This window comes from Diadema setosum, chromosome 22, assembly GCF_964275005.1.
Source record: "Diadema setosum chromosome 22, eeDiaSeto1, whole genome shotgun sequence".
NCBI classification, from domain to species: Eukaryota; Metazoa; Echinodermata; class Echinoidea; order Diadematoida; family Diadematidae; genus Diadema; species Diadema setosum.
Window position 1 is genome coordinate 25,582,975 of NC_092706.1, and position 10,794 is coordinate 25,593,768.

General features: G+C 37.4%; 1 pseudogene; it reads right to left on the minus strand.

Moving 5' to 3' along the window:
- Positions 1-3,449: 3,449 nt before the first annotated feature.
- Positions 3,450-4,476, minus strand: LOC140245034 (uncharacterized; annotated as a pseudogene).
- Positions 4,477-10,794: the final 6,318 nt, after the last annotated feature.

The window sequence follows — 10,794 nt, forward strand, 5'->3', positions numbered from 1 at the left end:
ATTGCAATAACAATCCTAAATGTAATTCATGTCAACTCTTAATGTGATACATCTTGACGCTTAATGTAATTACCACCCTAAATGTAAAAACCTCATTATAGAGAGTGTAACCAACGCAGAATATCGGGCAAAAGGTCAGGGGGTATATCAAAGGGATATGACGCAACTTCTTATAGCACTCTTGAAAGAGCAGCAATAGCTGCTTAGATTTGTTTTTGTTGTTTACTCAGGTAAAGATCACACAGTCTTAATAATTGCTTTGTTTGCTGCAAGGTTAGGTACATTCGACATAGTTTTTTTTTTTTTCAATCTATACCTTTATCATGCAATCACATAAACATTTTGTATTCCAATCTTCATTCAGTGTTCACGTTTGTTTAAAGTTTTGATGAAAAAGAAAAAAAAATGGGCAAAAATTCTTTGCAAGGAAATTCTGAATATGAATGATATTGCTAGAAAAACAAAACAAAACATATACCTACTGATGAAACGGGATGATAAAGCGAGTAGATTGAGAAAATTAGAAATTAGAAAGATTTAGAAAGATTTCGCAAATTTTTTTACGAACCATCATTATCTATGTAATGTTTTCAATGACGAAATATCTGTCACACATTGACATCGCAGCAAATCACTGTCCGAAATATTAGCCTCATGACATTGTTCACGACCCCTGGTAATCACGACTATACTTACACGAAACTGGGACAATAATTGGTCTTGGGGAGGGTACACGAAATAAATTTAAAAATGCCAGTAAAGCAAAAAGAAATAGATGTCTTTTTTATCATCTTTGAGTCACCATTTATATATTGACTTTTCTATGATAATAAGGCAAACTGACTTAACTTTTGCCCATTTTTTTTCTTTTTCAACAAAATTCTAAGCAATAATGAACACTGAATAAAGATTGGAATACAAAATGTTTATGTGATAGCATGATGAAGCTAATAGATTTAAGAACCATGTAACATGGACCTAATTAACTTTGCAGCAAACGATAGATTTAATAAGACTGTGTGATTTTTACCTGGGTAAACAACAAAAACAAGTCTAACCAACAATTATCGTTCTTTCAAGAGTGCGAGAGAAAGTTGCGTCATATCTCCTTCGTATACCCCCTGACATTTTGCCCGATATTCTGCGTTGCTTACCCTCTCTATAATCAGGTGTATACATTTAAGGTCGTAATTACATTAAGCGTTGAATATATTATATTTGATAGGGTTGACATGAATTACATTAAGGATTGTTATTACATTTAGCGTTAAAATGTATTAATCTAGGGTTGTTATTACATTTAGCATTAAGATGTATTACATTTAGGGTCGATATTACATTTAGGGGTGAAATACATTACATTTTGGGTTGTTATTACATTTAGGGTTGAGGTGTATTACATTTAGGGTCGATATTACATTTAGGGTTGAAATGTATTACATTTAGGGTTGTTATTACATTTAGGGTTAAGATGTATTACATTTAGGGTCGATATTACATTTAGGGTTAAAAAGTATTACATTTAGGGTCGATATTACATTTAGGGTTGACATGTATTACATTTAGGGTCGATATTACATTTAGGGTTGACATGTATTACATTTAGGGTTGTCTCCGGTTATTACATTTAGGGTTAAAATGTATTACATTTAGGGTTGACTCGATTATTACATTTAGCGTTAAAATGTATTACATTTAGGGTTGTTATTACATTTAGGGTTAAGGTGTATTACATTTAGGGTCGATATTACATTTAGCGTTGATATTACATTTAGGGGTGATACAACTTCAACTTTCGAGGATAAATACAGTAGTTATACTTTATAGGTGTTCAGCATGGGATTTGGGGCGAGCTATACAATATTGATGGCATGGAGCGCAGAAGTGCAATATGCCTAGTTTCATTATAACATGGAGACCTCTATCCGATCTCTATGTTCATGAATGGTGTAAAAACAGGTGTCTGATACATACGCACCACGAATCTTCATGCAAACATATTGTTTCTATAAAAGCAATTATTTTTTGGAAGTCTGTTACAGTGTTCCTTCGTCGCTTCATGAAACCGACTCTATTCGTGGTATTTTGCGAAATGAATTTGCTTGAGCTCACTGGATGTTTGTACCAAGATTGAGAATGGGTATACAGCGGTAATTGGCAGCGTTATTGCAATTCTGAGCAGGTTATTCAGACTACATACCTTCTCGGGTGGCTAGTTCAAGGGCACTATAGGCAGCGCTGTGAATAATACTCACGGCGACATTTCTTAAACAATTTGCATAACCAATTGCACTTTCATTTTGATAATTCATATTTGTCAACGCAATGTTAATGACAATTTCTATATAGTACGATTGCATTGCCTCCTATCTAGAAGACAATCAACTCGGCTTACCAACACATTTGATTTACAGGTGTTCATCATAAAACTGGGATCTCGGAGTAACCCTTCTAGATAAAAACTCTTCATGTATCACAGGCAGAAGGCCTAGGTACGCCGAACTACAACATTTCTACGAATCGCCGTGATGACAATCAATTCAAATACACGTACAACATTATTTCAATCATCTATTGTGGGGTGTGTACAATCATGACAGTTGATAGCAATGATACAAATAAGTCCGGTTCATAAAACAGTGCAAAACATCATACAACAGTTATTAGTTTACTTGAAGCATGTAAGGGGGGGGGGGGTAACTTCAATTTTTGAAGATAGATAGTTATACTCTATAGGTGTTCAGCATGGGATTCGTGGCGGAGTATACAATATTGATGGCATGGAGCGCCGAAGTGAAATTTGCCTATTTCCATTAAGATGGGGACTTCTCTCCGAACTCTATATTCATATATAATGTATAAAAACATGTGTCTGATACATGTGCAGTACAAATCTTCATGCAAATCTTCATGCAAATTTATCAGTTTGATAGAAGCTATGACATTTGGAGTAAAAGTGTGTTACACTGTTCCTTCGGCGCTTCATGAAACCGACTCTATTTGTGGTACAATATTTTACAAAATAGGTTTGCGTGAGTTCACAGGGTAGTTAAAATGACTCTCTGTGCACTGGAGTAAAGAGGGGGGGGGGTGGTCTGTTGACCAGCCTGACTCCGGCGTTAAGTGTCATTACTGTAGTGAATTCAAAAACATTAATATTAACAAAGTGCCCGGTGGAAGAAGAAGAAAAAAAAAAGAAAACAATTATTTTTACCTTATTACATGGGTGATACATACTTAGCATTATAACATAGAGATTCTTTTGAAATATTACCCCGCTGTGAATTTTTTAAACAGTTGTTTGTGGTGAACTCTCTGTTGTATTTTCACAACATACATTGGAGAAAATATAACTCTTTACTGACAAAAACTTCAGATCTTATCAAAAATATTAAATATTTAAATTTACCTTTGAATTTAACATGGAGGGGAGGGATGGATACTGGATGCTATTCAGACCACATCGACCGCTTAGGTGAAGGTTCATTCGGGTTTTTTGTTTGAAGCATGACCTTGGTGTGATGAACAGTAATCCTGGTTTTCAGATGTTGGGATTTGCGAATGTTGTAGGCAATGCCTGCCAGGCGACCGCGTTCTCGTTTCATTCTAGCAGGGAGGTCTGTGCGTACAGTGATGCGTTCGCCTGCCGCTAGGTCCCCGTTGCGATCCGTGGGCTGTCGTCGTGGCTGTTCGAAGGCACGCAAAACTCGATCTCGGTCGTACATTCTTGCAAATCGGACGATGACGGGGTCCGGGGCTGTAGGTGAACCATTGGTTCCGGAGGGGGTTTTCTTTGTTGGCAATCGATGTGCGTTGACTATTTGGATGTTGTCCGCCTCTTCGATGGGAATGTCCAAAATTTTGTCAAAAGCTTTGGAGGCAGTTTTGTAGATGTCTTCTTGGGGTTGGGCTGGTATACCATAAAACAACAAATTCTGCTTGCGGTGATGAATTTTGCTGTTCCATTAGTTTTTCCTCAAACTCGGCTTTGATTTGATCCAGGTATCGTTCAAGGTTGGGGATTTTTTTCGGATTCAACAGTGGAGATTCTCGCTGAAGTATCTGCTACAGAGCCTTCGAGGTCTTGCATGGTGGATTTAACCGAGGCGAGATCATTTTTGACGGCATCCAAATCCAAAATGACATGATCCAGTTTGGCCCGTAGTTCCACTTGGAAGTCGTCGAACATTTTTCTCATTTCAGATAGCAAGTGTTCATTCGGATCCGGGTCGGATTGGGCCGCTTCCATCGCGTCGGCGCGTAAGCTCATTGGGGGTTGCTGTTGGGTCATGCTTGGTCGGCGGGCTCCTTGCTGTGAGGGGCAATTGGTACCCGAAGTATACACCCGGCATGGCACTACCGCTAGAGGAAGGCGTTTTTGTTGGGTGACTTCCCCCACGAGTTTGGTCCTTTTGGCAGGTTGTTTTTGAAAGGTAGGTAGTCACTGTTTCCACGAGAGTTTGTCGTGTTCAGCATACTTGTAAAATTTCCGACGATATAGTACGGGCACAAAGTGATATTCTAAGTGTGCATTTGAATGTATGGAGGTATATTGAGAGCTAAGTTGCCCCACGTCTGCTCACTCTAGCCGCTCATGTCTAAAAAATCATTTAATGACATTTGATGTCATCATATGATTTTTTATTTTAAAAAAAATCATTTTTTTAAACAAGATTTTTTTTTTAATTAAAAAAACATTTGATGACATTTGCACTTGTACTGGACCCTTTGTCAGATTGAGGCTTTGGTGCCGATGAAGTTTCAGAACTCGTGCCTTTTTCAGAACCAGCGTTCTTTGGATTGCTCGATTGATTTTTGTCTCTTTTGTTTCCAGAAAAATTCCTGAATGGTGGTCTGTTGTCATTTCTGTGGGTCAGCTCATACTCATCAGCCATCAATTCTGCTTTATGCAAACTTGTCACTTTGTAATCATCCGAATGCGACCTCACAATGAAAGCATCACTCTTTTTGAATTCTTCCAAGAGAACAACCTCCCTTAGGTTATCAAAATCCTGATCCACTTTCAGGAATCTGTACCACCTATCGAACATCATTTCTTTTTCACGAGCAAACTCAACATGTGTCTGGCCTGGTTTGCGGTACGAATTTCTGAACTTGTGTCTGTATGCCTCTGGCACCAACTCATAAGCATTCAACACTGCCTTCTTGACTGTAGCATAGTCACGTGATTGCTCTTTTGAGAGAGATGAGTACACATCAGCTGCTTTGCCGACAAACACACATTTGAAGGAGCATGGGCCAAAATTCCTGTGGCCAGTTCAAACTGTCAGCCACCTTCTCAAATGACACAAAATACGCATCGACTCTGTTTTCTTCAAACTGTGGAACCAATCGAATGTTCTTGGCCAAATCAAATTCAGGGGGAGCCCTTTCACGATTTCCAGCAGACTGTGCATGAGCCATTTCCATCTCACGCAATTTCATTTGTTGCTCCATTTCAAGTTTCTGCATTTCCATTTCCATTTCCCTTTTCTTCATTTCCATTTCTTTAGCTCTTTACTCTCTATTTCTCAAGCCCTTTCCCTTTCCTTCATTTCTAATATCATCTTCTCTTTCTCCATTTCCAATCTAGCAAGCTCAAGCCGTGTTTGATCTGAAATTTGAGCTTCATCTGGAGTGTCAATTTCTTCTTTGAGCTCCATGTGACCAGCTACTAAGTCAAGAATCTCTGCCTTTCTTGCACCTTGTGGAACCTCTACATTTAAATGCTGTGCAATAGCAGCCAAATCACATTTGCGTAACCTTTGCAAATTTCCGAGGAACAAATCTGTCCTCAGAACAAAAGCCTGAACATCCATTGTACTGATTGACATTGTCACAATGTATTACACACAATATACAATTGAACAATCAACTCACTGGTATTTTACCTGTACCAATATTCTGGATTCCGGAATGTTCCAAATTCTAAGTTTTGGCTTTAAATTCACTTCCCGGACAAGCCCCCAATTTTGTTACGACCGAAATCACTCTGAGAATGATCGCACACACACACACACACACACACACGCACATAAAAATCAACTATAAATGTTCAGGCGGTTTATTAACAGTAATATTGTGGGTATAGACCCGTAATCGGTTTTCACAGCAGTATTACAGCCAAATCTTAAATCACAAGGTCCATGTAATCCTCTGGAAAGGTCCAAATACGATATTCGATGCACAGATGAATGATTCCTCCGACGTTAATCCAGAGGCGCTGGTTGCAATAGTCCATGTTATAAATCCAGGGTATATGTCCACAGCGAAATGTGCAGAATCCAACGTTATGACGACCACGTACAGTCGATGATTCACTTTTAATGTCCCGCTAAGAATCCAGCCCGTCACAGCTTTGCCGTAACAATGTTCATTGACATTAAAATATGGAGTCTATCTCCAATGTAGGCAAATTAATTCTCTGCAGGCAAAATGTCTCCCAGGCCTTATCTCCACAAACTTAACAGGTCAGCAGGTAACACAGGACTGACTATAACAAGTCCTTTCAAAGCCAGAAGTGACGTAACTCTTACAGCAGTGGTGTTAGGTACTCTGCCTACTGCAGAATTTCTCTGGCTTATATACTATCCATTCACCCCTTTCTTGAACATTCACAACCTGGGCCCACACACTTGAACATACTAGCAAGTCTAACACTGTTCCAGAAATCCTAGCTGACTCACTGCCTAACTATGTGCATAACAGCCTACTAAAAATATCTACCAATCACTTTGGGCTACAAGGACAGTGCCTCACTCAGCCAAATATGTTAGCACTTCCTAACACATTCTAAACTGGGTGAGAAATCATTCTAGTTTGAGTGAGCTATAATGTATTCCCTGACACATGCATGTACTGTTAGTTACATTGTATACCACCTAAAAATTCTCCACTGATCTGGTCAGCCTGTATGTACCATATCTATATCATATAAAATGTTCTCCATTAATCTGGTCCACCTGTGTACATACACATTAAAACAACGATGCATGCAATACATCATACATGTACATAACTACTAGTGTGTACATTTTGTAACAGCATCATTTTCAAAAGTGTCTCTTTTAGAAGCTTTATAACCCTTGAATGTGCAATCCGCAGAATTTCACATATGATGTAGGGGCAAATATCATCAAAAACACATTTATGATGTTAAAAAGTCAAATAAGAAATATGACCTCCACTATAGGGCTCACACCTGTAAATAAAGTGGAATGTCCTAGACCCCTTCACAAATTCGTACCAAAGATACCAAACTAAATGAAGAGAAAAATTAATTAAAAATCAGTGATGCAGTTTGGCAAAAAACTAAATAGCTGTAGATATTGAGTATGAATTCCTCTACAAACTACATTTTGGTTGGAAGATGAAAGCTTTTCTGATGGAATTTGAGGGGACTATATTTCATTGGCTGCATGTACCGAAAATAGGTGATTTTTTGAATGACAAGAAGTCGTAGTCTGGCTTTGCGGTCCCATGGACAGGCTTTGAGCCAAAGAACCTGCCTTGAAAATCTGATGGATGAAAGGGTATATCTCACTTATTCAGGTTAGTGAATATGAAACACCTCATTTCTCCCAGCTATTTTACAGAATATTTTGAAATTTGAATTTTAACACACGTCTCTATATAATGGGGAATTATTTACCCGTGTGAGCCCTTAAACGTTCCCTAAAACTCGAGTGGTGGATCAGTGCCTAATTTGCATGAATTCAAAATGGCCGCCATACAACCTATTTATGCCTATATATCGGGACATAAAACTCGCAGAAAATATGTTTTCTAGGTCAGGGAATACAATTACGATATCAGCAGTAGCTTTCAAGCTTCCTTTTATACATTTTCAGCATATATTTGCATATAATTAAATCCAAAATGGCCACCACGTTGCCTCTGCAGGCTTTTATCTCCATATACAAATCTGTAAAATGTACTCAGTGATGGTGTCTATGGTGTTAATTTTACTGCTGAGAATCACTTATGTAGAATATGTTCCTATAAGGAATAGTTACCTATAAGTCACTAAAAATCTGCATATAATACATTAATCTATTTAAATTACTACCGTGAATATACTTTCAGATACAGTATATACAAATACAAGTTGCAAAAACATTATTATGCTGTAATGTCTACATCCAAGATTTCAAGTTCAAAAATTGTTATAATACCATTCACAACCTTAATACACATAGTTTCATAATCTTACATTGATTAAAAATATTGTATTACCCACATTTTCTTGAGATAAAGCCTCAGGACAATTTGAACAAATTGGTAGTCTGTCATCCTTGGATGCTAATCGCCTAGTTTGTTGAAAATCTGTCATTACATGGAGTTTTTAGAGAGAATCTGAAAATTATTTTTGAAAATGTATGCATGTCTGACGACGGACGCCAGACGATAAATGATGGCTCTTTGCAATATTAGCTCGCTGTCTTGAACCTTTGTATAAGATGAGTTTAAAATCTAATGATTCAAAATTATTCAACTTCAAGAAATTTTCTTCCATTTCCAGTACATCTTTTTCATTTTCTGGCTTGCAAAAATACAGATGTTTAAGGCATGTGATCTCTGAACATATAGATCAATGATAAAAGTGTAAAGTAAGTAAACTCTCTTCCACACAAAGTATTCCATGCTTTCACCATAAATTCTGGACCAGGGTAATGTGATATTTCAGCAAACAGGATCTCGGCTTCATTTCATACAGACGTGGTAAGTCTCACGTTTGGTGTAAACCATGTCGATGTCTTTCAAGAATTCTCCTTATAGTCACCAATTTGAACAGCATCATCTAACTCCTCACATATTTTAGACATACAGGATTACAAGTGCCTGATCATATAATGACCTGCATCTGCCACTGTCATAAGTGCAGTCAAGTATGTTTGCCCTGGAACTACACTGCCAGTTGCTAACAGCCTGTCTTGCAGTTGCACCAGACTTCCTTCAGGAGTTCCTTAATAGCTGCAGTTTAGTCTGTAGTAATCAGAAGATGTTTTTGATTAAACATCCTCCCCAAATCATCCCATCAATTCCAATGATTGTATGTCATTTCCCTTCCACCAATATATTGCGTCCACTGTTTAACTTGAACAAAAGCTCCTGATGAAGTGGAGGGAAGAGACCTTTTCAAAGTGTTAGGGACAGAGAATGATGTTATGTGTTTTGTTTCTTATCTGCTTTTTCGCCATCAAAATTGAATTCAGCCTTTATGTTGCGCGCATTTCCGAAAAAAAAAAATCAACCGTGCGAAGGCTCAAGGCAAAAGGAAACACTTCTTTTAATAAAGATGCAGATACAAAAACATGAAAATGGCAAAAGTAAGACTTATCAGAATTTATGCATATGAAAGTCATATGAGCGTGAAGCCAATGAGAAGGATGCTGTTTGTATTGATCGACTGATGTATGCAGTGTACTATTAATGATTTATAGAAATGTTAAGGCATTTTTTCTCTTTTTTTTTGTATCTGGCTGTGAATCACCATGTTTTACATTTTTCAGAAAGTCACAGGGTGAAACCGCGCAAAATATGACAAAATCCACTTTTATACAAATTATCACGGTCATATGAATTAGGTTCCGTTGGTCATTGATAAACATGCCTGTACCAAAAATTTTGCAACAAAACACAAGTATCGACTAAACATACTTGGAGGCAAATCGCCACATGCAGGGAAGAAAAAGATGTTTGAAAAAAAAAAAAATCTGCTGAATGATTTAGAACCAATTTTTGTGTACCGTAACCACACTTTGGAAGATATGAGAGATAAATGAAAATAAATTATTGCCGACAAAAGTATTCAATATAGACACAGGTAAGTATTTAACATGAAGGAAAATTATTAGATTATGCCGTAGAATTAAGACCACAGAAAAGTTATTAATTAATTCGGAGTTAACCCACTTTTGTCGTATTTTGACTGGACTATTTGAAGATTGTTCCAATATGTAAGGCTTGGGTGGTTGGAATCATTTTGTTAAGAGTGTTTTATTTAAATAACTTAAATCTTGTTAGGTCTGTGAACTTCAGAGAGAGAAGGATAGAGAGAGAGAGAGGGAAGGAGAGAAGGAGAGAGAGAGAGGAGTCTCTTGTGGGCTTGATAGATAGATTAGTCACACACACAAAAGAAAAGGAAAGCTATGAGGCTTTAATTTACAAATTTAAGAGCTCCTCGCTTGGCATGAGAAAGATGTTGATAAAAGTATCTGTTTCCATTCGCTTAACGAATTGTCTGGCTGTAGTGTCAGATTATACCGGGTATGTGGATCTTGTCGCTTCTTTAAGAAGGTAATAAAAGAGCTTTCCATATTACACACGAAGACACACACACACAATGCACTTACCATTGTACAGCGTGTCCCAGAAAAAAAAAACCGGGTTTCCATGCAACTTTTTACTATCGAAATCATAAATTTTCTTTATGAGATATACATCAATGGAAAGATAAACTTTTCCTCTTTCGTTTGATATAAAACTTAATGTTCATCGTTGATGTATGACGGAGTTAGAACAATGAACCGTGGTGCTGCCAAATTTTCATTTGCACATACAAATGGTGACCATAGGTGAAATTTTCAGACTTTTAACGTAACGTTTTTGAAAAACAAAGTTCATAACCCAAATATTCATATTTTCTTCTTTCATATGAGACCTTACGCGTCAAATAGGAATGACGCATGCTTGAGAAAAATGTGCATGAAAACATGCTTCATTTCTACCGATTCTACGGATAGTCGAAAAACGAGCATTCAGCTCTCTCGATTTAGCATTAGACAATGCGCT